The sequence below is a fragment of the Rhea pennata genome, chromosome 7 (assembly GCF_028389875.1).
Source record: "Rhea pennata isolate bPtePen1 chromosome 7, bPtePen1.pri, whole genome shotgun sequence".
Taxonomy (NCBI): Eukaryota; Metazoa; Chordata; class Aves; order Rheiformes; family Rheidae; genus Rhea; species Rhea pennata.
Window position 1 is genome coordinate 5,315,266 of NC_084669.1, and position 12,841 is coordinate 5,328,106.

At 35.1% G+C, this 12,841-nt stretch overlaps 1 protein-coding gene across 6 annotated transcripts in view; it reads right to left on the reverse strand.

Moving 5' to 3' along the window:
* Nucleotides 1–7,035, reverse strand: part of TACC2 (transforming acidic coiled-coil containing protein 2) — a 150,917-nt gene extending 143,882 nt beyond the window's left edge. For 5 of the 6 annotated variants that reach the window (XR_009959016.1, XM_062580689.1, XM_062580692.1 and 2 more), the window contains exon 1: nucleotides 6,936–7,035. The gene's annotated coding sequence lies outside the window, so the exon portion shown is untranslated. The remainder of the gene's footprint in view (nucleotides 1–6,935) is intronic. The other variant, XM_062580690.1, reaches the window with a different exon arrangement.
* Nucleotides 7,036–12,841: the final 5,806 nt, after the last annotated feature.

The window sequence follows — 12,841 nt, forward strand, 5'->3', positions numbered from 1 at the left end:
AATGTCCCTAAAATCATGAATCAGTTTACAAAAATGCTGAAATTGGCTGAAATAATATTTACTTTGAAAAGAAACTTGAGTTTCTTTAATCTTCTGAATCATCAAAATAGTTCCATTAAATAAACACAATACTTACATTTATGTACTGTAAGTATTTATGTAAGATTATATTGCAAGTTCTCCACTGATTTACAAAGCAGATAATACTGACATCATTTTACAAAAGGAAGAACTGAGGCACAGAGGGGTTAAGTGATTTGGCCATTAATATGTTGTATAATCTTGGACTAATCAGGAAACTAGGTCTAATCTTCAGTCCTCAGAATATCAGTACTGAATGAAAATAGTTACTGATGTGATTTGGCATTACCATTCTAAAAGAACAGTCTACGTGGAAGATGTACTCTATGTCAATGATGGTTTCAAGGCTACAGGACCTGCATACTTGCTCAGGCTTATTTGTCAGGGCCAGCTAAGAACATTTTTGTGCCCAGCAATATCATGGAGATATTATAAGACATCAGAAATAAAGAAGGGAAAAAAAACAGAAAGGCTATTTTTTTTTATTTGAAAGGATAATAATTACATAATAATGAGAATGTTTCCTTAACGCTGTTACCATCATTCCATCAATGGCATAATTTTTAAGATGAATATGTAATTTTTTCTCTTTGATTCAAGTAAGCAGGCATGCAAAACAAAGATTACGGAGTTAGTTAAATACAGTGCCTACAGTTTTATCATCTGGTGCTGACGACAGTTCCTGAACTGCATTATTCTACCCTAAATTGAAGCTCTTCATGTTTGCTCTTTCAGTATTAGTTTTTTTAGAAGATGATCTAATGCTGATTGGTGGGAAGTGGTCCTAATGATCCACAGTATTTGGTGGCGATGAAGTTAACTAAGCAGGTCACTGTTGTTACAGATGGCACAAGTCTTCAGCCTTTTGACAGACATAAACCTAATCAGCTTCTCCTAATGCCAGATTTAAACTCATATAACATATTGCCTTGTCTAGCTGAATCTACACTATTTATATTCATGCTGTCATTTTCCACTAATATAAATAATATCCAGTTTCAGAAGTTCACTCTTAATTTACAAGTGATTTTTTCCATTGATTTTTCTTCATTGTTAGTGAAGATGTGAGGCCCGAGTTTTTCAGAACTTTAACTTAATCCTATGTTTCATTTGGAGAAGGTTACCAAGAGACCATGCCCACAACATAATTGGTGTTGTACATAATTAGGCACTATGCTTAAATTTTAAGCAGGAATTAAATAACAATTTGAAATGAAAATCTTCAGAAATCAGCTGCAGATGGCTATGTAATTGACTTTCTGAATCTGCAAACAGCTTACTTATTAAACATGTGATTTTCCCTGTTTGTCTCAGTAAGATTTTAACACCAAAATCTAATACAGTGTTTTTGAACAACAGCTTTAATTATTTTGTTTTTTGTCATTATAATAGATGGAACTTGACAGATAAACAGATGAAACTTGATCCTGCTGTTGCTTCCTATTTATTTAGTATTTATCTATTTATCTACTAAATATCATTGAGCTGTTTTTTATCCCTGAGAAAATAATGAAAGGTAATGAAGTGAATGGAAAAAAAAAAAAAAAAAAAACATTGGCCTAATTTTCCTCCAGCTGCATCCATGATGTTTATATCCTTAGCACACAGTGTTATCACTGTACAACACAGCGATTTGGTTCATATTTGGATGCAGACTCAAAAAGTGAAAATGATAATTCAGTGGCATGCAAAATCCCACGAGTCAGCACCAAAACCAATGTCTTCAATGACGGTAGCAGACCTCTGTTACATGAAAAGTAGCACTCTAGTTTTGTGGCTTGAAAGATTTCTTACAGATTCCATCTTTCAGATATAAATATTATATGATTACTCATGTCTGGCCAGGTGCCTTTTTGCATTGCACATCTTTGAATTCCTAGAAAAAAACACACTCTTTCTTGTTGGAACAGTATCTAATATTCCAAATGATGCCTAGGCTGGTGCTATGGCTATTAGCCATAGCATCTATGCTACTTGCAAGTTCAGAGATGTTTCTTTTGTATCTCAGTTATATTAGCTGTATTTAACTTATTAAAGAGCACTTCAAGATATTAGTAAATGTAAAAAATACAATACTTCTAGCTGTAGCATGAAAGCACAACAGAAATTATCACTCATTAGTTCCCAGTGAGTAGGTACTACCATATTTCAATTCAATGCAATGAGCATAAAATAAGGCCTACAATTGTTTGTCCAGTTTAAAGAGAAGTTGACAATGAATCAAGATTTTATCTACTCACACCTGGATCTGGTTCTTTTCTTCTTGTATGAGCTAACTCTTAAGGATTACTTGGTGAAATCTGGTGTATTTGGAAAGGGGTAATGTTCTTCTCTGAAAAGTGTGAGAGCCTATAGATTGATCCAAATCTCTTTAAATTAAAATACAAGAATAGAGCTTGTCATAGAAAAGTATGATGAGACTGTATGATATGTTAAAAAATGTCATAATGGGCTTTATAAAAGGCTTAAGCCCATTTTCAGTAACTTCAAATCTTTTTACCAATAGAAGTGGTTTAATAGTGCCATGGTTAGAATATCTGTTTTGGTCTGGCAGCTCATCATGCAAAGACTAAATATTGCACATACAACAATTTGATTTTTTTAATATTGAAATTGAAATATTCAAGCTAATTTATTAGAATGATAAAATGTGATTGTTAATGAAAATATATCCACAATCAGCATTCCTGACACAAATCACCTTCTTATGTGAATATTGTAACAAACTAAGCTTCCAGAAGACGAACTGAAGAAAGTGCTTTATGTAAATCACGAATTTAAACTTCTGCCCCCCTGCATCATAGGGAGGTTTCCATATGGGTTCAATAAAACTCTGCAATGCTCCAAACTTGTGGATAAAAGCAGCTTCTTTTCATAAAGAAAGTGGTTAACTATAATTTTCTGTTTACACTTGGAAGTGGCATGGAAACTGTGAATAACAGACAATGTAACTGGTACCTATGCAACACATCCCAACAGCTAAGAATTACTATAGTTTCAATTCTATCAATATGTTGTGCATTAATACAGATGAATACAGAAATATGAAAACATAATCATTTAATCTAAACCTTTCTTCATTATGATGAAAAATAGGACAATAGTGCATACTATACAGGAAAATAGTAATAGGAATGACAACTGTGCATAATATATCACACACACATCCTCCTGAAGTGAAAGAGAATTCACAATCTATACCATGCTGAAAACAAAATGGAGCACATTAATAGCGAGGCATGTAAAGTCCACAACTGCGGATTTATTAATCTGTGCTGTAAAAATTAGGATTTGATACTCGTGAACTGCTTTTTTGTCCAAAGTTTCTTCCCTTACTGGAGCAACCTTTGTGCTTCTGGCTTCCGTTAGGAGTGGCTCCCCAAACTATTTATATTTTTTTCTAGATCTGGTATAGTAAACGAGTTTTAGAATTGGGAGAAGAAGTCTTGAAAACATCTTTTCCAAAGACCTGTTTAGAATATACATAACATTTGGTCTAATTCTGCAGAATAGGTCTTCTGAATTAGAAGACCTATTCTGCAGAAACAGCTATAGTGTTGGTTCACTACTAAAGATCTCTGTTTTCTTTCATTGCTTAAACAGCCACTAAGGAGACTGTCTTACGGTCCTGCTCTCCTACTCACAGTTATACTAGTCCTGTTTCCTTCTAAAATGTTTCTGTGGTAAATATGGAAACTGTTCCTATAGAAAAGAAATATTAGTACTATAGTTAGCACACAGTGTTTTGATATCAAGAAAAAATGTGCTTACATTATACAGTCAGCTTGTCATGAATTAGAGAAGCTTTTCTAGTTACTAATACTCAGAGAAGAAGATTTCATCTAAATAACGAAATAAAACAGTCTTACCTTTCATTTATATAGGCAGATTTTTTTGCTAGGAGACATACAAAATTCACCACAGCATGACATTGCTTTACATATGAAGCAAACAAACATATCCTAATCCATTTGCAAAGACTTCGTATTGGATGAATCTTGGAGCTGACCAAGAACCAAGAGTGCCAGCTGTTGCTAACATTGGCTTATTGTGATACCAGAGAAGTAAATGAGTCTGTCAAGCCCTAAGTAGCATTTTATGACAAATATAATTTGGCAAGAGTATATATTTCAGTATTTTGTCAAACGTGCTGAGCACTGTACATTCTGTGTACATATATCCTGATCAGCTGAGACATTTTCTTAGTGTCCTGTGTTCAAGAGATTCTATTGATAAACTACATACAAAAATTAAACTTAGTTCAATGATGCAATATTTAGAAAGTTGTACTTAAAAAGGATTATGCCAAGAAAAATAAAAATTAAAAACTGACAGTAGTGTAACTCTTCAAACTATCATTTGCTGCAATTGAATGTTGAATCAATCAACTGAATTTAAGCTATTTCAAGCTTATGTCATAGAGACAATGTAAAAGTTTACTCTCTTCACACTTGTCATGGAGTTAAGGGGGTTTTGAGAATGTAGTTCCACTGGAATCAGAAAGCATGAAAGCTAAGCTGAAATTTTTCCTCAGCCTGGGTAGTGGCTCCAACCTCCCCCAGAATGAAGGCCCACTTTTCCAGAAAAAAAGGTCAGTGGGTAGTATGAAAGCTTGATTTGACTCCCCTCTCTAAAAGAAGTAGTGTAGCACTGATTAAAAGCTGCCCAGTGGTCCAGGTCAATCATTCTCTAATATTGCCATAAAAGATGAGAGATGTAACAGAGTTTTAAAGAAAGTATCAAGTGAGAAGAGAAGAATGTCCTGAATATTCTACAAAAATACCTTCTTGCTTCCTACCATCCAGCCAAATGGAAGTTGCAAATGAAAGCAGAGCCTTCTACCACAGCCCAGTAGACTTCACAGCTTGAACCTTCACAAAGGTTCCCCCAGTTTCTGAGGGAGCTTCAAACTATTGCTTCTTTTTGCCATCTCTCTACTGCTTGGTTAGCCACAAAATGACTAGTAAGCAATTTACAAAGCAAATTAGATTTTATGTAAGGGGTACATGGTCTGCAAGCAGACCTATGAATATTAAGTATTGGGTTGGAACTGTGGGCATTCTTTTTTATTTTTCAGTAGGTTGTTTGACTGGTTATGAACAAGCGTTCTTTCTAAGCAGCACCACAAATCAGTGCCCACAATTCAAACACATCCAGTCACTGACAACTTCCTTTATCAGTAAATAACCAAGCTATAATGCAACACAGGTCAGCTAAGACCTTTTTCCTTGACTAGGTTGCTTTAAGTGTCTTTCCACAGCTTGCCCTGGGATTGTCAAGATGCTTGACCACGAATACTAACTAGATAATTCTGGAGCACTTGCAAAGTGGTAAAAGATCTCCCTAGACCAGGGTATTCAGGCCTGTCATTGTCACAGATCTCTGTTTCAAAGATGGAAATAGGCTTGAATATGGACGTACATGTAAAGGGTAGGGTCCTGCAAGTTAAGTCAGTGAAGCTTAGACCTTCTACCCATAGGCTATATGAGTTTTCTAACTATTTACCAGCCCTTCTACTTTTCTCCTTCCAAAAGTTCTTTAGAATAACATCTATAGATATATGTATCAGCATCTAGCTAATTCGTCCCTGAATCTATAATAATAGATTTTTGAAATGAAGGGAAGAAGAAGATTTTTTTTCCTTAACTCCTACAGGCATAGCAGGACTTCTAACGCATTCTCTTGAGAAGTATAAAGGGAACAAGATGTATTCTTAGGTCATGAGCAGCTTGATCCTGAATTGTTGAATCATGAGAAATAAGTTCAAGCTTTAAGCAGTCTATTTTATGGATACGATCAGATATTGCAGGAAGTACCAGCCTCACAATACAGACCGACTGTGCTACAGGAGCACCTCCACCATTGTCATCCTGTGTCTGTCAATACGGTCGTAAATTTTTGTCTTTAGATAAATTTATCTTGTTAAAGATAGATTACTTGAACATTAGTTTCCAGAACATACTCAATAGTGCTAATATAAACAGTTTTATTAAAAAATTCCAGAAACAACTTAAGTGGTTTGTGTTCCTTTGTGCTGGCAACATATTTAAATATAATTTGTTAGCATTTCAATATAATAATAATTTTATTAATCTCAGACTAGTGAAGTATTATTTTAACCTGGTTAGTTCTCCTAATGGAAAAGCCTAGAAGTGACTTCAACTACTTGAAGATCTGTAAAATACTTGGGTTGCCAAAGATAATATTCTATCCGTAGATGTGCAGAGTATTGTGTTTGACACCCTGAAGTAGACTTTATTGTGCATGAAAGGACAAAACAGGGTAGCCAGTACTCACTTAAGAACATGGTTAAACATCTGCACAATCTTTCTAATGAATAGCCAGCTAATATTATCTCTGAAATTCTGCATATGAAATACACATTCTAGTCATTACATGGCAACTTAAAGTCAACAAGCATTCCTTTCTGAAACAAATCCTTAGAACTATTTCTGAAAAAAAGAACAACAGTGCAGAGAGCCATATTTAAAAACTTTAGCATTTGCAAATAGCTATTACAGTCTATAGTGCTGTAATTTGTTTTTAAAAATACTTATTTTAGTATACGCACACTTTTAAATTAATCTCTTTGTATTAGAAAGATACAGAGTAAAGTAAGTATCATCCTGTACATTACATTATAGGTTATATGGATTATAAAAAAAATATACAAAAGATCATGAAACTACAGAACCTCAAAGGAGACACTATTTTTTCTGGTAAGCAGAAAAGTTTCTTTTACCTGTAAGATACTTCCTTTCTCTTTTTGTAATGTCTAAATAATGTCTAAGTAATAGCACGATGTTTTCAGTCTGAACGTTTTTAACTTTAAAGGACTAATAAAAATTACTTACCCATTCTTCCTCTAGACTAGAAATGAAAATGTAACACTCTGTCTCTTATTTTTATAACCTTCTGCGCTCCTTCACTCCTAGTCGGTGTATGGATCCCCTTTCTCCCTGGATCACATGAAAGTGTTCTATTAATGTGAATTGGCTTATGTTTGAGAACACTATGCTGGATAGCTATGAAGTGTAAGGAATCTGACCCAGGGAGCTGTAGGGCTATGACACATCAGTTCTTTACAGGAATTCTCAGTTGTTGGATGAGAATAACATGAGATAGGTCCTATAAAGTGGGTACAGTCTGCTGTCGTTGTTGTTAGTATACTGTTTGCTTAAGGCAGTGAGACAAGTTCCATGATAAACAAATGTAACTCAAATTTTCTACTCTGGCTTTTCTCTCCAGGACTGTAACTATGAAATGTCAAGCTGTCTCTTTCACCTGACTAATTCAGTAAGCTAAATTTGGGAAAACTATTCAGTTTAACACATGACTAACACATATAACCACAGCTTTGCTAAAAGTGATCGCTGCCTTAAGAAAAACATTGCAAGTCAGCACTGTTCTGTATATTTCATGAGAAGTATTTGTGTATTTGTGCTGGAGTTCAGAACAAACATGCAGAGTCTGGGAATGCTAGTAAATTACCTGACAAGAGGAAAACAAAGGAAAAACAGAAGGCTCCTGCCTTCATTCCCATCTTTACTCCCTTTGCTTCTGTTTAGTCTTCTTTTGCTCACATAGTCAGAAAAGAGGAAAAGCAGCTTGACTTTTTTCACTATGGAAAAATAGATGTTTTAGCCCACTGGTCTGAATGCAGTGGTTGAAGGAAGACAGTCCAACAACAGGGTCTACTTTGCTTCAATGAGGGCAAGCCTTAACTATTTTATGTACAACAAGAAAAGCTATGACCCTTTTAGGAAAAAACATGCCACTTCTGTATAGGGTGTCCTAACCATAAATCCCCAAAACAGGTGTTACTGGAACAGGAAACCTACACTAAATCATAGAAATAATATGAAAATAGGGTACATTTTCAGTGACATGGTAATTTTGAAAAATACTCCTTCGGAATGGTTTATTTCAGACATGAAAGAAATTATTTATTTTATAACAAGTTCTGAGTTACAGGCCTATAAACAATGTAATGAAAACATATCCAGATCAGCACAAGATGTGAAAAAAATCTGTGCTGTAGTAGGATAAAATCTATCACAGAAGCACATAGGTTTAAATTAACTGTTCTCATGTTGTCGGCAATCGTTTAAAAGATGGTAGTTGCAGGAGAAATTGCTCTGAATAAAAGTAAAATCCTACAGATTGTCTTGGTATACAAAATTATTAGCAAACTAAAGTACAATGTCCAAGTTACTGCCATGTTGTTATGCAAAACACTGTGGTCAGAGCTCTACAAAGCACCAATTAGCTATTTTTGCAAAAATCTGTCATTGTTCCACATTTGCTTTTAATTCTTTTTTTCCTCCATTAGAAATGGATGGACCACCGAGGCAGCAGTTGTCTGGCTAGTCTCCACACTCCAATGAATCACTGATGTATGTATATGCTTCCTGCTCCTTCTTGAAAAAATGTTTTTGTACCTTCCTAAAATATATTGCTCTTTGATTCTAGAGGAAAAGTTGAAGGTTTTGAGTATTTTGGTCTCTGCTAGCATGACTCCTGCATGTCATCTTAGCAACTTCGTGTCAGTCTTCCATTAATAAAACCTTCCAAATCATTTAAAAGAGAACTCCTGGTGCCAACGAGGGTTTGATCCTGCCAGTGGCTTTTTCCCGTTCCTGAGCTCCTCACATCCGACAACACTGGGCCCCAGGTGTTTTTCAGAGTTCTACTAATAATTGTTCTTTCATCTTCTTTGGAAAATATCTTCTTATACTGGCATAATATATACCATGATTTTATGGACTGTAACCTAATCCACTGTGCTGAAGTGTGTCTAGAGCCAGATTTTTGACTCCCACAGGATTAACTGTAAATACGGAACAAATGCTTCTGCCAGAAACAAGTATAAAAAGTTACACTTCTATATTGCTAAAAAAGATTTTTAAAGTTAGCTTCACTCACTTAAAAAAATCCTCTCATCTGTATTTGCTTGCAGAGCTGGCAGCTGAAGGACAAATATCTCAAACTTTCTTATTTCTGATGTTTTCAATTAGTCTAATCATTTCAGATTATTAAGATTATGTCAGCAATAGCCATCACTGGGAATATTCTTGGTTGCAGTAATGAGTTTCTTGCTTTTTCTCCTTGAAGCATTAATTTTGGAGTATACGAGGGAAATGCAAGAAGTATGTAACTTTAAAATCATATGTGACATTCTGGGCAGTGACTAAAATGTCTCATTTTAAAATCTCTGTTCCTTTTAAGACTAAGAAATAGCTGCTAGTAGATTGGGACTCTCTAAACCAGGAGACTCATCTTTCAGAATTGAACAAGTGATTAAATATTTTGCTAAATCTAGATTGGTGGTAGATTTGCAATTTATTGGCTCTGCATGAACAAGCATGCTGGGCAGCTCCCAAGCTTTCTGAGATGCAGAGTCAGCACCATTGATAATCTACCTGTTAGCACTATCAGAAAAAAAATATTTCTTTGTATTTGATGACAATGGAAATTGCCTATTCTTACTGAAATAGCAAATCCACTTAAGCTGCTGTGTATCACGAGTTATACAAAGTATGCAGCCCTAAGAATTAGAATTCAGAGGGAGATCTTGTGTTAAATGCCAGAAAATTTGTGTGAACTTCTGAAACCTGAGAGAAGGAGGAGGAGAGAACAGTGAAGTCTCTACACAGTGAATCTTTGAGAAAAAAATCTGAAACTATTTTATGTTTATTTCTTTTAAGATTTCCCTGTTTGAGTGAATAAGCTTTTGCATGTTTACATACAAGAAGACTGCATAGACATCAGACAAAGTAATAGTCTTGGTGAGAAAAAACAAATTGAAAAGCTTATAATCAACTGAGCATGTACATTTTCTTAGGGTACTGTTTACATTGGTGATAAATTGGCATATATATACAATAATAGGAAAGTAGAGATCTGATCATCTGGATAACCATAACTCTAGAAATAAAAGTGCAGGGGGGGAAAGACTGACAATATTGCCAGATAAATAGCTCACAATATGTACAGTCAGGTGATGTTAAAAAAATATAAAACATCCTCACATTTGTTAAGCTTATTTTAAAATCCTTACATCTGCACTCAGTAGGGGGAGAAAGTGCACATGTTACGTGCATATATGCTAGTTACTTAATATCCCCCTGTATTTCCCCATTTTCTGAGGCTGTGTTTTATGAGTCAGGTCACAGAAGACAGTGGCATTATTTTGGAAGCTGAGGTCTAGGACATAACAAGTGATACTACATATGTGTTATAAATTAATTCTAAGAAAATAATATAATTCTTAAATAGAGCTAGTGGCAAAGGAGTGATAATCTGCTGGTTGCATGATGCTGCTTCTGGTTTCCAGCTGTTAAACAGTAGTTGAAAATCAGCTTACTATATACTTTGCTCATGTTTTCCTAAGAAATTAATTGCCTGTGGGATGCCACATGACTGTGACATCTAGTTAGGCACATATACCTTTGTAGATCTAATGTAGTAGAAAATATGTGTCTAAGTAAATGTTGGCTAATCTGTGCTGGCACAATAGCTCTAGGTCACCCTCCAGTCATGAGACAACGCACTGAGGTTTGTACTGGCTTGCACTTCCACCTCTGATACTCTGTTCTCTTGCAAAAATGTGCAGTTTTTATACCTTTACACTTGATGTTGCCAGATGACCCAAGACAAGCTGATGCTTGGTTATTTTGTCTGAAACTGCCAGTCCATTCTCTGCAATGAGAATGTTGAATACGAATTAGGAGTCCTGACAGTATTCACCTTCTGTCTCACAAGTACTAGCATAACCAAAGAACAGGATATGAGCTATGATAGATTGGTTCACATGGAGAAAGCAGTAGGCTTTTCTTCCTATTCCTACAACTCTCAAGCAACATGTATAGCTTCAGTGAAAGAGTTTTTTATGATAAAACTGAACACTGAATTCAATTAAACTCCACTGATCCTGAGGGGGGTAGTTTTATTTCACATAATACAAGTTGCTGTAGGAATCTTACAGTAATTGTTGAAATCCTTTGCAGTACACAATATTCTTGTTAAAAGTGAATTTATGTGCTGCCCAGTATTTGTTTTACCATTATGCTTTTTAGTGTTTAATCTTCGGTCAGTATGTGTTGCCATTTTAAGAACACTTGTTTCCACTTTATAGCACAATATGCTTGAGACAAAGGGCAGTCTGTGGGAGATTTTGCTCTTTTGCCCAATGAGTAAAAGGCGTGGCTTCTCTAAGCACCAAGAAAGGTCAAATATGACTTAATAAGCATAGACCTCAAGAAAGGAAGCATCATTTTCAGCAACTGGATACAACAGGTTTTTCTCAGTAAGCTAATGAACCTTTCATCTGTAGATTACTATTTTGCCTCCCACCCAGTTTAGCATTTTGCACTATATGACAAAGGCTTTGGAATATGGAATATTTTTACTACATCTCTGTGCACTGCATTGTACAATGAGCCCCAGTCTTGTTCAGATCCTCTCTTGAGACTTGCTGTGTTAAGCTCCAAAAGCGTATTACTCATAAACAATTTGCAACACAAATTTAGCAGCACTCTATTAGTCACAGGAAATATAAGAACTAAAAGCTGTACAATAGCATAAGCCATAATTTAGTCTTTTTTGTACTGAAAAATGAAATATTTTAATCATATATTTTTGGAGGATGGTTCATGCATATTTTTTGAATTTTGCAGTCTTCAGCAGAAGTATTGATTTGAGGAAGACAAGGTGGATCCATGCCATTGTATACTATGAACATGTCTTAGAATGCATGCTAAAAGTACTCAAGTTCTCAGCAGAGCTCAAAACACCAAATATCCCGTCTAAACAGGTTAAAGCTGTTTTCTGAACTCTGTCTCTTGTTTCACAGTTTACTGAGACTGTAGGATTTTTTAGGCAAGCCTAAAAACTTGTTTCTATGCTTGAACAATATCGAGTATAGTGAAGCAGAAACCATATGCAATACTGTAACATTATGAACTCGATGATTAAAGGGAGTTAAACGGTGCAATTAGGAAAGTGGAGATTAAACCTGTAGCACATATGGTTGTTTTTAATTTATTCCAGATTATAGCAACTTGATGTTATCACATATTCTTTTAATTCTCTTTGCACTGTAGATTCATCAGAATCTTGTGCAAACTCTATACTCAGAATTTAAAAAGATGCTAATGACCTTTATCTAATTGGAGTAATTGCACAAGCAAGTCTGGTTCCAGGAACTCTGAAGTAGGATCTTCACGACATCAGAGGTAATCATTCAGCACACTTCCTGAACAACTGATATATATAGAACAGTTCTATTAGTTATGACAAAGAAAGGGCAATTAGGGATGTTATCTGGCCCACTGTTTCAAGGTAGAAGCCAGATTCAGTTATATTTGGCTGCTGTCACAGAACATCCCCTAAAACTCAACTCTGATGATACTGGACAAAGAGTAGCGAGAAATTATATATTAAAAATACTTTTCAGTCTGTATCATAAAAACCTCACCAGTAAATGACAAATTTAATATAGCTGAATTTTCCAGACTTGTAATATTTGGCTGTGCATAATTCACAAATTGTGAAGACCTGTAAGTTAACAATATACATTCCCACCCCCTAACTCTGCTTTAATATTATTGTCTTTTGTATAAACAATGCCACCATGTTAACTAATTTAGGAGTCTGTTCCACTTCCAAGTACACATTTGTTACTTTATTTATCAGAGCACAATCCCTATTTAGTGATTAATCTGCACATATTAGAGGGAAACATATGTATTAAATATGC